The sequence below is a fragment of the Helianthus annuus genome, chromosome 10, assembly GCF_002127325.2.
Source record: "Helianthus annuus cultivar XRQ/B chromosome 10, HanXRQr2.0-SUNRISE, whole genome shotgun sequence".
Lineage (NCBI taxonomy): Eukaryota > Viridiplantae > Streptophyta > Magnoliopsida > Asterales > Asteraceae > Helianthus > Helianthus annuus.
This window is the reverse complement of record NC_035442.2, coordinates 132818390-132830526: the sequence shown is the minus strand read 5'-3', so window position 1 is coordinate 132830526 and position 12137 is coordinate 132818390.

The following is a 12137-nucleotide window of genomic DNA, read 5'->3' as shown; positions in this document are numbered from 1 at the left end:
CTGGCGCATGTGCGTCGATTACAAGGACCTTAACAAAGCCTGCCCCAAGGATTGTTACGCGCTTCCAGAAATCGACGAAAAAGTCGATAATCTCGCACCATTCAGGTGGAAGTGTTTCCTCGATTGCTACAAAGGGTACCATCAAGTACAAATGGCAATCGAGGATGAAGACAAAATGGCATTCCGGACCCCCACCGGAAATTACTGCTACACAAAAATGCCGTTTGGGTTGCGCAACGCGGGCTCAACCTACCAAAAGTTGATGAACGACACTTTCCGCGGCCAAATAAGCAAAAGTGTCGAAATCTACATGGACGACCTGGTCGTCATGAGCATGGAAGAAGATACCATGCTCACAGATATCGAAAGAACATTCCAAACTCTGCGCAGCGTTAACATAAAGCTCAATCCAGGAAAATGCTCGTTTGGAATGGAAGAAGGCAAATTCCTTGGGTTCATCGTCACTAAAGATGGATTCAAGGTAAACCCGGAGAAAGTCCAGGCGATCGAGCGCATGCTATCGCCTTCATCGATGAAGGATATGCAACGGCTAGCCGGCAGGCTAGCGGCACTTAACAGATTCTTAGCCAACCACGCAGCTAAGTCTTATCCGTTCATCAAGACCCTGCGGAGCTGTTCAAAGAAAGAACAATTCCAGTGGACCGCAGAGGCTGAACAGGCTTTTCGGGAAATGAAGTAGTGTTTGATACAACTCCCAACTCTAACCGCACCACGCAAAGATGAGCCACTCATATTATACTTATCCGCCGCGGATAACGCGGTGGGTGCGGTATTAATATTGGAGCGAAAGGGAATTCAAACACCCATCTATTATATCAGCAAGATGCTCAACGACCCAGAGACGAGATACTCAATAATGGAGAAATTGGTGCTAGCATTAGTGCACGCTTCAAGACGGTTGCGACGCTACTTCGTAAACCACGTCATCACAGTGCTAACCAATTACAGGATCGGCCCGATCCTATCCAAACCCGACATCTCTGGGAGATTAGCAAAATGGGCAATCGAGCTAGGCGCGCACACGATACACTATAAACCGCGCCCCGCGATTAAAGGCCAGATCTTAGCTGATTTCGCCGCCGAAGTACCGGTGAATCGCATCCAAGAATGCGAAAAAGCACAAACTCCTGCACCAACGCCATCCTCCTCCGAGACATGGGCACTATTCACAGATGGTGCCTCCAACGACGAAGGTGCGGGTGCAGGTCTGCGACTCGTCAGCCCTGACGGCCAAGAGCTTACATATGCAATCCGCCTCGAATTCAAAAGCACAAACAACGAGGCAGAATATGAGGCCCTGTTAGCAGGGCGACGTTTAGCAGTCAAAATCGGCGTGCAACATCTGGAAGCACACGTCGACTCTTTGTTAGTTGCAGGCCAAGTACGCGGCGACTATGCCGCGAAAGGAGATATCATGATCCTCTACCTCGAGCAAGCCCTGCAACTAAAATCCAAATTCGCTTCGTTCAATATTCGCCATATTAATCGAAGCGAAAACAAGTCCGCAGATGCACTATCGAAACTCGCATCTACTAGCTTCCAACACTTGGCAAAGGAGATACGCATCGAAATCCTGCAAAATCCTTCGGTACCCCTGCGCCAAGTCAACGTCATTCAATACGGTTCAACATCATGGATGACACCTATTATCGCATATCTACAATCCGGTGTGACTCCCGAAAGCAAATCAGAGGCACGCAAGCTCCAATACAAAGCGTGCCATTATCAAATGGGAGACGGTATCTTGTACCGCAAATCATACCTAGGGCCACTACTACGATGCGTCAACCCCCAGGATGCCACATACCTCATCCGAGAGATACACGAGGGCATATGTGGCATACATGCTGGACCACGCATGGTAGTGGCCAAAATCATGAATGCCGGATATTACTGGCCCGGCATGCACCTGGACGCCGTCAAAGAGTTGCGCAAGTGCATTGACTGTCAACGTCATGCTCCAAAAACCTTGCGGCCAAAGAACAACTTAGTCCCCGTCACAACTGCATGGCCCTTTCAGAAATGGGCAATTGACGTGGTGGGACCATTCCCTGACGCTCCGGGTGCGGTAAAATTTATCATAGTAGCGGTTGATTACTTCACAAAATGGGTGGAGGCAAAACCGCTTGCCTCAACCACTGCTATGATAACAAGAAAGTTCATTTGGGAACACATCATCTGCCGTTTCGGTTTACCAATGTGCATTGTCACCGATAACGGCACCAACTTCGCTGCCGACGAATTCCAAAAATGGCTAAAAGAACTACATATTGCGCACATATTCTCATCAGTCGCACACCCGCAAGGGAACGGCCAAGTCGAGAGTATCAATAAAAGCCTAGTCGAAGGGATCAAGGCACGGTTGGGAACGGCCAGGCGTGGCTGGGTCGATGAACTCCCAAGTATCTTATGGGCTCACCGTACAAGCCCAAAAACAAGCAATGGGGAAACACCCTTCAGCCTAGTCTACGGTTCAGAAGCGGTGATCCCCGCAGAAGTAGGTCTCCCCTCTCCTAGAATGTTGGCTATTGAAAAACTAGACAACAACATGGAACGCAGGATCGATTTGGACCTCTTGGAAGAAAGGCGCGAAAACGCTGCCATCAAAGAGGCCAAATATAAATCCAAACTTGAGAAGTACTACAACACGCGCGTCCGCGTTTGTACTTTCAACCCAGGAGACTACGTCCTACGCGACAATGAGGCATCTAATGCCGAGCGCCCAGGCAAACTCGCCCCCAAGTGGGAAGGACCCTACCTCATCAAAGAGGTCTTAGGGAAAGGCGCGTACAAATTGCAAACACTAGAAGGCGAACCTATCGCACGCACATGGAATGCACAACAGCTTCGACGCTGTTATATGTAAGCCATGTTCTTACATTTCTCTATGTAACCTATCGGGCCGCAGGCCATTTGCAAATAAATAAATAAGCAATTTTATACATTATTGTTTGTTATTACTATTACAAATGCGTGTTCCACTTTGCGGTATCCCAAAAACAGATTGGAAAAATCTTCATTCGCGATACCCATACAAAGTGGTAACCACACACAAATATTGTAATAGGCCAGCAAAAGGCAAAAAGACTTGCATATTTATCCGGCCGGATAAACAAGTTTTTGTTAAACACTAAACACAATTCCTGAGCCCAAAGAGGCAAACAATGGAATTGACGCGGACTCATACGACAAAAGTATGGAGTACACTTGACCCCATTCACAAATGGGTAGAGTTCCGGATATATAAGCTTTTACAAAGCTAACACAATTCCTGAGCCCAAAAAGGCAAACAATGGAATTGACGCGGACTCATACGACAAAGGTATGGAGTACACTTGACCCCATTCACAAATGGGTAGAGTTCCGGATATATAAGCTTTTACAAAGCTTACACAATTCTAAAAACCCTAATGCGGTAAATACCAGAATTGACGCGTACTCATACAACAAAAGTATGGAGTATACTTGACCCCGTTCATAAATGGGTAAAGTTACGCATACATACGTTCAGATATGCAAGAATTAAAAACACTTGTACAAACTGAACAAAGAAACTTTGTATTCAAAAAATTCAAGCACCAACATGATGCTTAATGAATTTACATAAAGTTCCTATTCTATACAAGAGGAACACAAAAAGGAGGCACACTAGCCAACCTAAACCCTATTTTGTACTGCTGGTTCCCGCATCTCCTCCGGCACCACCAGCGGGTTCTTCCTCTTCCGCATCCGGATAAAGCATCCGCAAGCGGTCAACATAGTCCGCAGCATCCAAACAATCGTCCAGTTCCTCTACACAGGCAAGGGACGTATTATAAAAGGAGGCTTCGGCCGCCTTAAGAAGCGATTCGGTGTCCACACCTTGGAACCCGGATCGCTTATCAGTATAACCGCCTGCGGATAATACATTGATATGCCCAATGCAGCGGTTATAACCAGCTTTAAAACCAGCATCACGCGCGCGATCCCTGACCAGATCCAAACCAGCCGCGGTCTCAGGGGCATTCATAATAGCCTCAACAATCTGCAACACAAGGGTCATAAGTCTCGGATATTAGTCCAAGCAAATCTAAAGAAAAGGGATACTTACACGCGCGATACCGTGAGCCCGCAACCACTCACGGTCAGCCTCCAGCTGGTTAAAAGAGGACACCAAGGCATCCTTGGCCTCAACAGCGGCATCAGCCCGCTTCTCCGCAACAGACACGCGGTCAGTCAGGTCTGTAACCGCGACCTCCCGGGCCTGAACCTCAGCCTGTCAAAAAACAGTAAACAGTTTACACGATAAACATTTACGAAACAAGGAAGAAAGCAACAAAGTTAAAGAAACATACCTGCAGGCTGGCAACAACTTTGTCCAAATGAATGCGCTCCGCATTCGCCTCTTCAAGAGCCTTAGAAGCACGGCTCTCCCTCTCTTCAGCCTCCTCAAGGGATTTCGCGGCACGAGCCCCGGCTTCTTTGGCCTCTTCAAGCGCCTTCAGGGCGTCGGCCTTCGCCTGCAGCGCTTTAACAGAAATGGCCTCAGCCGCAGCTTTCTCCTGGCTCAAGGTAGCGTTCGCCGCCTTGGCATTCGTTAACTCCTGCCGAGCATGAAACAGAATGTCATTCTGCTTAGCCCAAGTTTCATTCCACTTCTTGCGCTCATTGGACATTTTTTCATTCCAACTCTTGCGCTCATCAGCAAGAAGCTTAGCAAGGGTACGCACCTGTTTCAGCTGGGCAGTGGCAGCCCATTCAGAAGTCTGCTTCTGCTTCTCAAAAGCAGCCTTGTCCTTCTCGAGCTGCTCCGCACCCGCACGAGCAGCCTGGACCAACTTTTCCGCTTCCGCCCGCATACGAGCAGCCTCCTCCTCGCGGCGACCCAACACCTTGTAGTCTTCCAAGATGGCATTCGCCACAATAGAAGACCCAATTAACATTGTTGAGAGCTGGTTTATGCGCAGCTCACGGGGTGCAGCGCGGGCTCGCTCAACCTCAAAAGGGGTGCCTAGACCACCCAGAATCTCCTTGCATGCCGAAGGGTCATTGGAAATATCATCCCCCTGCATAACAGTCCAGGGGGGTCGGTGATACACAGTACTGCGACCCTGGGTGTAAGTGCGGTAGTAATACTCCAACTCAGACTCCCCAGGCTGAATTGGAGGCCCATCATACCCCGCACCACCGGCAGACGAGCCGGTACCCTTATCAACAGGAGACTTCTGCGGCTCAGCATCATGCTGCCGCGCTTCAGCGCCAGGTTTTTGCGGTTCGGCTTCAGAATGTTGCTTCCCAGTATCAGCGAACCGCACACTCAAATTGTTTCCCTCGTTGGGGGAGATCAGATTGTTGGACGAGTCAACAGTGTCAAATATCTGGGTCGCAGCATTCTCTGCGGTACCCTCCTTCCGCACGGTTGACTCAGGCACCACCTTGACGGGAGGTGTCGACGGCACCTCCGTTGCACCCGCACCCGTGGCACGCGGGGGTGACTCCGGAGCATCGAAGATAGAAAAATCTTCATCTTGAGGCTCTACAAAAAACAAAGTCAAATAGCTATCAAAACCAGTTACACATAACAGTTAAGACAAGCTAGCCTACACTTACCAACGACAACCGCAGGTTTTTTCTGCGTCGAAGCAGACCTTTTGGTTACCAGTCTCCGACGTTTGGTTTCAACACCACCAGCAGCTTTCGGCTCTGGCCTTCTCTTCTCACCAATAACAGGGGGACCCGCAGCTGTCCCTCCCGCGGCCGTCTCTTCTGCCTGCTTCTTCTCAGCACCAGAACGCGACCCCGCAGCTGTACCCAAACCCTCAAGGGTATCAGATACTATCACATAATCCATGTATCGACGTAAAGAAGAGTGAGAGATACATGCCGCCTGCGGCACCAGATGAGGCACAACAGTGACCTCCTTTATCTTCTTTTGGCGAAAGCGCACGCCCTTCACAGTTTGCCTCTTTGGCACACCTTTCGCTTCGGGGTCCCCTAAGGCCCCAAGATCACCTGCATGGAATCAATCCAAAGGGTGAGTCAATAAACCAACATTATCATCACAAGTGAAAAAGCTTCCAAATTATACCTTTGCCTGGCGGCAACTCAACTGCCAGTGCGGCCTCAGTAGGCACCCGGAAGTTACTACGGATGATAGCATTATGATCCTCCTCACCATCCGCACAAACTACGGTCTCAACCGTACCAAGGAAATCCGGGGCAAACATCCTCCATGCGGGAGCATCCTCTGATAACAAACATAAAGTCAGTACCGCAAAAAAGAATAGGGAACTTAAACACATGAAGAGTACGTACCACTGCTTTTCTCCCGCACCACGGGCCTCGAGTTCTTGTTCCTCCTCGTCAACATCATACGCAACAACCACAGTTGCGTGTTGGTCAGCTTCACAGACTCAATAGTCTGAAGTTGCGGAAACCACTGCACTGATTTCAAACTGGGCATCGCAATGGTCTCCCCTATGATCGTCTCGGTCACGTTCCGAAACGTCATGTCTGCAACAATGGAAGCAGCCTTGACGTAGAAGAATTTCTTCTTCCACATCGTCATCCCCTTGGGAGGAGTCATCAGCTTGGGGCTACCGTCTCGTTGACGGAAAGAAAAGAAACCCAATGACACAGTCATCTGATAAAACCGTCGGAAATCTCCGACGGTAGGCTCTATACCAAGAGCACGGAAGGTGAACTCAAAATTACGAATCCGAATCATACCAAACGGACTCACTTGAGAAATGTGGACCTTGTACCACTCCAAGACATCCACAACAAACACCGTCAACGGTAACCGGAGATTACAGTCACCAAAAAAGTCGGCCCACATGGTCACATAACCGGCCGGAGCGTCGGCACCAGTATCACCCTCCGATGGATACTGAGCCCCATACTCAGGGGGCATTTGGACATCAAGTAAAAGACGATCAAAGCTCTTTCTGGTCCACTTTAACGCTGGTAATCCACCACCGGCAGCCCCCTCCTCTTCTTCTTCAGCCACTACCGGCTGTTCAGGGTTTTCACCCTCCACATTGTGTGGATTTGATGGTTCAGCCATCAGAAAATATCAAAGATATGAAAGAACGTGAGTAGAAAAACCAAAACCCTCACCGGAACTTCACGAAATTTCGTCGGAGAAGACAAAGAACAAGGTTTCTCTCACCGGCAAATTTTTTGGAAATTTCGAACAAGTGAGGGGAAACCACGAACGGTTTCCCCTTATATACCCATCGCAATTAATGTGGAGGGAGAAAACAAATCATCACGTTCAAAAAGAGCGAATCGTATGACACCACGTGTCGAGCGCCGTTTTCGCTGACGGTTATCACGCGCGGGTGGCCGCCCACGCGCCTAACAAAAGAGACGTTTACACTCTTCGCTACAGTGCATTTAATGCCTCGGGCAGTGCAAACGTCCTTTCATTTCAGCACATGCCAGGAAGATCTCACCAACTTCCACTAACTCACACGTGAGATCAGCCACGTATGCAACAAAAAGCGACTACATTATCCAATTATAAGCGGCATGCGGTTTCTCTGGTATACCGCACCATAACCCATACCGCATGTCGTTTTTTAACATACCCCTAAAAATATGTAAAAATATATATCTCTACACTATAAGGGGGTATAATACCTATCCGCACTACCCACGAGCACACGTGGAATATGCGGACATGACACACACGAGCCCGTTCAGGTGTGTCAGATGCTCAGAACCAGCGTACTCCGTTGGACTGAACCGCATCTCAGACACAGGGGAACCGCATTTCCTTCATTCTCTTCAAGCTTCAAATCCCTCCTGTCCGGTTCACAACCGCAGAGGGTACATGAACACCTTCTTTAACAAAAGGAAGGAAGGGAATGTACGCGAACGCACATCAGCAACCCTGTCTCCTGAACCTTCAAGAGCTACATCCGAGCCACACCCGCTTCGAGCAAATGTGGTAATGCAAAACCACAGACACTCACGAGGAGCTACAGACATAACCATAGCTTCCGCAGAGTGGTTGCTACGGAAGAGCCAAGCTCACTCCACATCACCGAGCAATGCTACTGCAAGGCAAACTCGGTATTGGAGCGGGAAGGTAAGTGGCTCCAAAACGAACGCAGATAAGCGCTCTAAACGAGCCCTCGTCGAACAACAAGCGTCCGAACAGCGGTAACAAGTCTGCTTATGACTTTGTTTGCCCACCTATGGGCCGCATAGAATAAACAATGGTGGGCATACCCTTGCCTATGACCATGTTTATTTACCCATAGTACGAATACACATTGTTCGACCAAACATGGCCAACAATGACGTAACGAGGTAACCGCAAAGAACGTGCGGTTACTAGAGAGCTATGACGACGAACACGAAAACCCAACAAAAAAGGGATCGTCGTCTCATGACCAGATGCTGAACATAGAGCTTGAGCAAAGCACTTGCAAGCATCAACTACTTTTGATCCCAGTCTCAAAGATTGGTCCAAAAGTTTCTTTTCTTCTTCATGCACCAATTCAACAATTGGTATGAAGAAAAGACCACCTTTAAAGGGTGGGAAACCTCTGCACACCTTCAAACCACCATCTCAGAGGTTGGTTCGAAGTTTGTGCAGCATTACTAACAAGGTCTCCAAGAGACCTTCGACACAACAACGGGTGGCAAGCCACCTGCTGACATAAATCGGCTGAGAATTTCGCATCAGACGAGATTCCTTCACCGATACGGAAGAGGCGTCAGATGACCCTTCCAGACCTCCAGCTTGATTTACATACAGAAAAGACCACACATGGTCTAGGATCTTCTCCAGACTCCAAACTACCTTCCAAACACCATAGTCCAGTACTCCTCCCACATACAACTTGTATGTGGCAGCAACACTAGACTGGGGGGACTTGAAGGGGTATGGTCCCAGATCTCGCGTCAGCATTGACCGCGAGTGACCATTACCCTTATCAAAACCCCCACTAGCTAACAACCTACTTGTGCCCATGCGGGAACGCGTCGGCACAAGGGTTGAATCCAATCTATCTAGCAACGAAGGAGGACTTACATGGAACATGAGAACGGTAGAGTGATGCGACATAGCATCACATCTGGTGTATGAAAACGGAAGTATTCACAGCGATGCGGCATCGCACCGCATCCAGTGAACACTTCTATCAATACAAGAAAGCCTTACCTTAGGCATAGAAGAAGATGAACGTAACGGTGCGGCTGACACCGCACCATACAGGCATTTTCGTCACGACAAGGGATGCAGGCAAGACGACGATGCGGCTAGCACCGCCTCTCGCGTATTCCTTGATCACAAGTAGGAGACGCGGTAACTTCAGATGTTACCGCACGTAGCGATGCGGCTTGCACCGCATCCTATGCACTCAAGCAAGTGGGACTGACACCACAGTGCAAGTGGCACCAATGGCAGTTACCTGTCAGAGCTACGTAAGCAATGGACTGACGTGGCGTAACCTCTACAACCGACAAGCCTGACACACCTGAAAAGGTGCAGCACGTCGTCAGTCCATCCATCATCATCCTCCTTCACTCCTCGGCTATAAATACCAACCCCAAACCAGGTTTGAGGTATCTCTTCACAACTCTCTCACTACTACTACTATCTTACTTTGCTTCCCAAGCAAACTACTGATTCTCACGCCGGAGAGTGGTAACAAGGAGCACCCCCCACCCCATCCTCCTTGTTACGAGTCACGGCTTGTTTCCTTGTGCAGGAGATCAACCACCGGTGATCCAGCCAACGATCCTCGAGAGGAAGGGATTAACCCTTCTTGACGAGACCAGTGTGTTAACCCTGCCCGGTTAACCATTGTTTCATTAATACCATTTCATCTACGGCTTTTAATCGCGACGACTAATATGACTTCGAATATATATATATATATATATATATATATATATATATATATATATATATATATATATATATATATATATATATATATAGGGTAGGATTCTAGAGTGAACAACCTCCCAAGAGTGAATTGTGTTAACTCATCTGGACCCTTGATTTCCTTTTTAGTTGTTAAGGGTAGGATTGTAATTTTATAAAAAAAATTAGATTTAAATCATTATCTTAATAATTGAAATCAGTTACATATTTCCTATTTTAATTCCTTATCCATAATATCTTTCCTATTTTAAATTTCTTATCCACAATAACTTTTATTTAAATGTTATTTTTCAGGTTTCATCACCAGAATTCAAATTTTGATTTTTAAGATCCACGTAACCTTCATATTTCAACAGTATACACATGTGTACTTGGATATAAATAGAACAGTACGTATGTGTACTCAGCATCGTACATATGTGTACAGTAATTCACAAGTGTACGTCAAACATTAAATACAAAAAAAAATTATGAGATATCACAAAAACAGATGATATACACATGTGTACATTGCATTAAAAACATGGTAAAATCAGAATACACATGTGTATATCGCATTTAAACAGAGCAAGGATAATGAATTTAAAATAGGAAAGATATTATGGATAAGGAATTAAAATGGGAAATATGTAACTGATTTCAATTATTAAGATAATAATTTAAATCTATTTTTTTTATAAAATTACTTTCCTATTTAATTTATGAGAGAGAACATGATTTATGCAATCAATTTAAGATGAAAATTACACATATACCCTTTTTGTATTTAATTAAATGGAAAAAATTAACCACATAATTACCATCATGCCACTTATCTAAATCTCAAAATCATAGAAATCAAGGGCCAAGATGAGTTCACACAGTTCACAACTGAGGGGGGTGTTCACTCTTGAACCTAATCCTTAAACATGAAAGTAGACTAATCATAAATAATTGAATTAAGGGTGTTTCTACAGCCATGAACATGTGTGATAACTCATCACCATCCAAAGACCAAGGATCTCATCATCACATATTTTTGGTAATAAAAGAATCTTAAAAATATCAAATATCAACAAACAAATTTAGATAAGATTCAAACCAGTATGCGTTTAAACTCGTAAAATAGTGCTTTTAAGCGTTTTAATTAATTTTTCTTCACGAATATGATTAAAAATAAAATTTTTATCATAACGGAATATTTTTAGGATTCTAACATTAACCGGGCGGTCACCGACGTTCGTTTCGCATTTTGTTCCTTACGCGATAAGCGTTTATCTTATTATTGCAAACATAATATTTAACAAAGTTAAGATTTTTCCAACACAACAAATACCACATAATAACACCACATTTACTAAAATACTGCCTTTATTTATTCATAATACGTGTCACACTAGTACGGTACAGACTCAAAATAGTCGGGTGTCACAAGGTCGTCTCCAAAAATGTTTGGAAATCTTTAGGCGCTGTGCGAATGAAAATACGGGCTTCTTAAATAGAAATTTTTTAAAAAAGTAAACTTCCGTTTTGCTTCCTGTGGTTTGGTCACTTTAATGGCTTTGCCCCAAACCTTTAAAAATAGCCATTTTCCTCCAATAGTGTTTGCTATGGTTTTTCCATTTTGCTCCCCGCCTCTAACTCCATCCAAATTATCTGTTATCTGAAAGGGTATTTTGGTAACTTCAAGTATATAACTAAGGGTATTTTAGTAACTTTAAAGATAAACATTTAATTATTTATTAGATTTATATACACATCACCCAAACCATATAAAAACAATTCTCTCTCTCATCTCTCTCTCTACATGTTCCCCTTTCTCTTCACCATCACCCAAACTAGCACCAAGATCAACTCAAATTTGAAATGATTCTCTGTCCAAAAAACAAACCCAGATACTGAAATCTGGATTGCAGAATATGTGAATATGAACATAAATTGATTCCTTATCTACTGTTATTTCGATTCAAATATGTATCACCTGTTGTTGATGATATTAACCAAAACACTGAAACCCTAGCCGTCGTCGATGGGGTTGCCGGTGCTGCAGGTGAGATAGCCCAGGTTTCTCCGGTGGACTTCATTGACGACTGAATCAAGGGTTTGATTAGTATATACACACATCGGCGGTTTGATTAGTATATCATCCACTGCCACCGACCCCTACATATTGTAACTACCCGCCATCAACACCACTCACTCCTTTCGTCACAGATCTGAGTGTTAAGACCTCTTATATTCCCCTAGCCGCTAG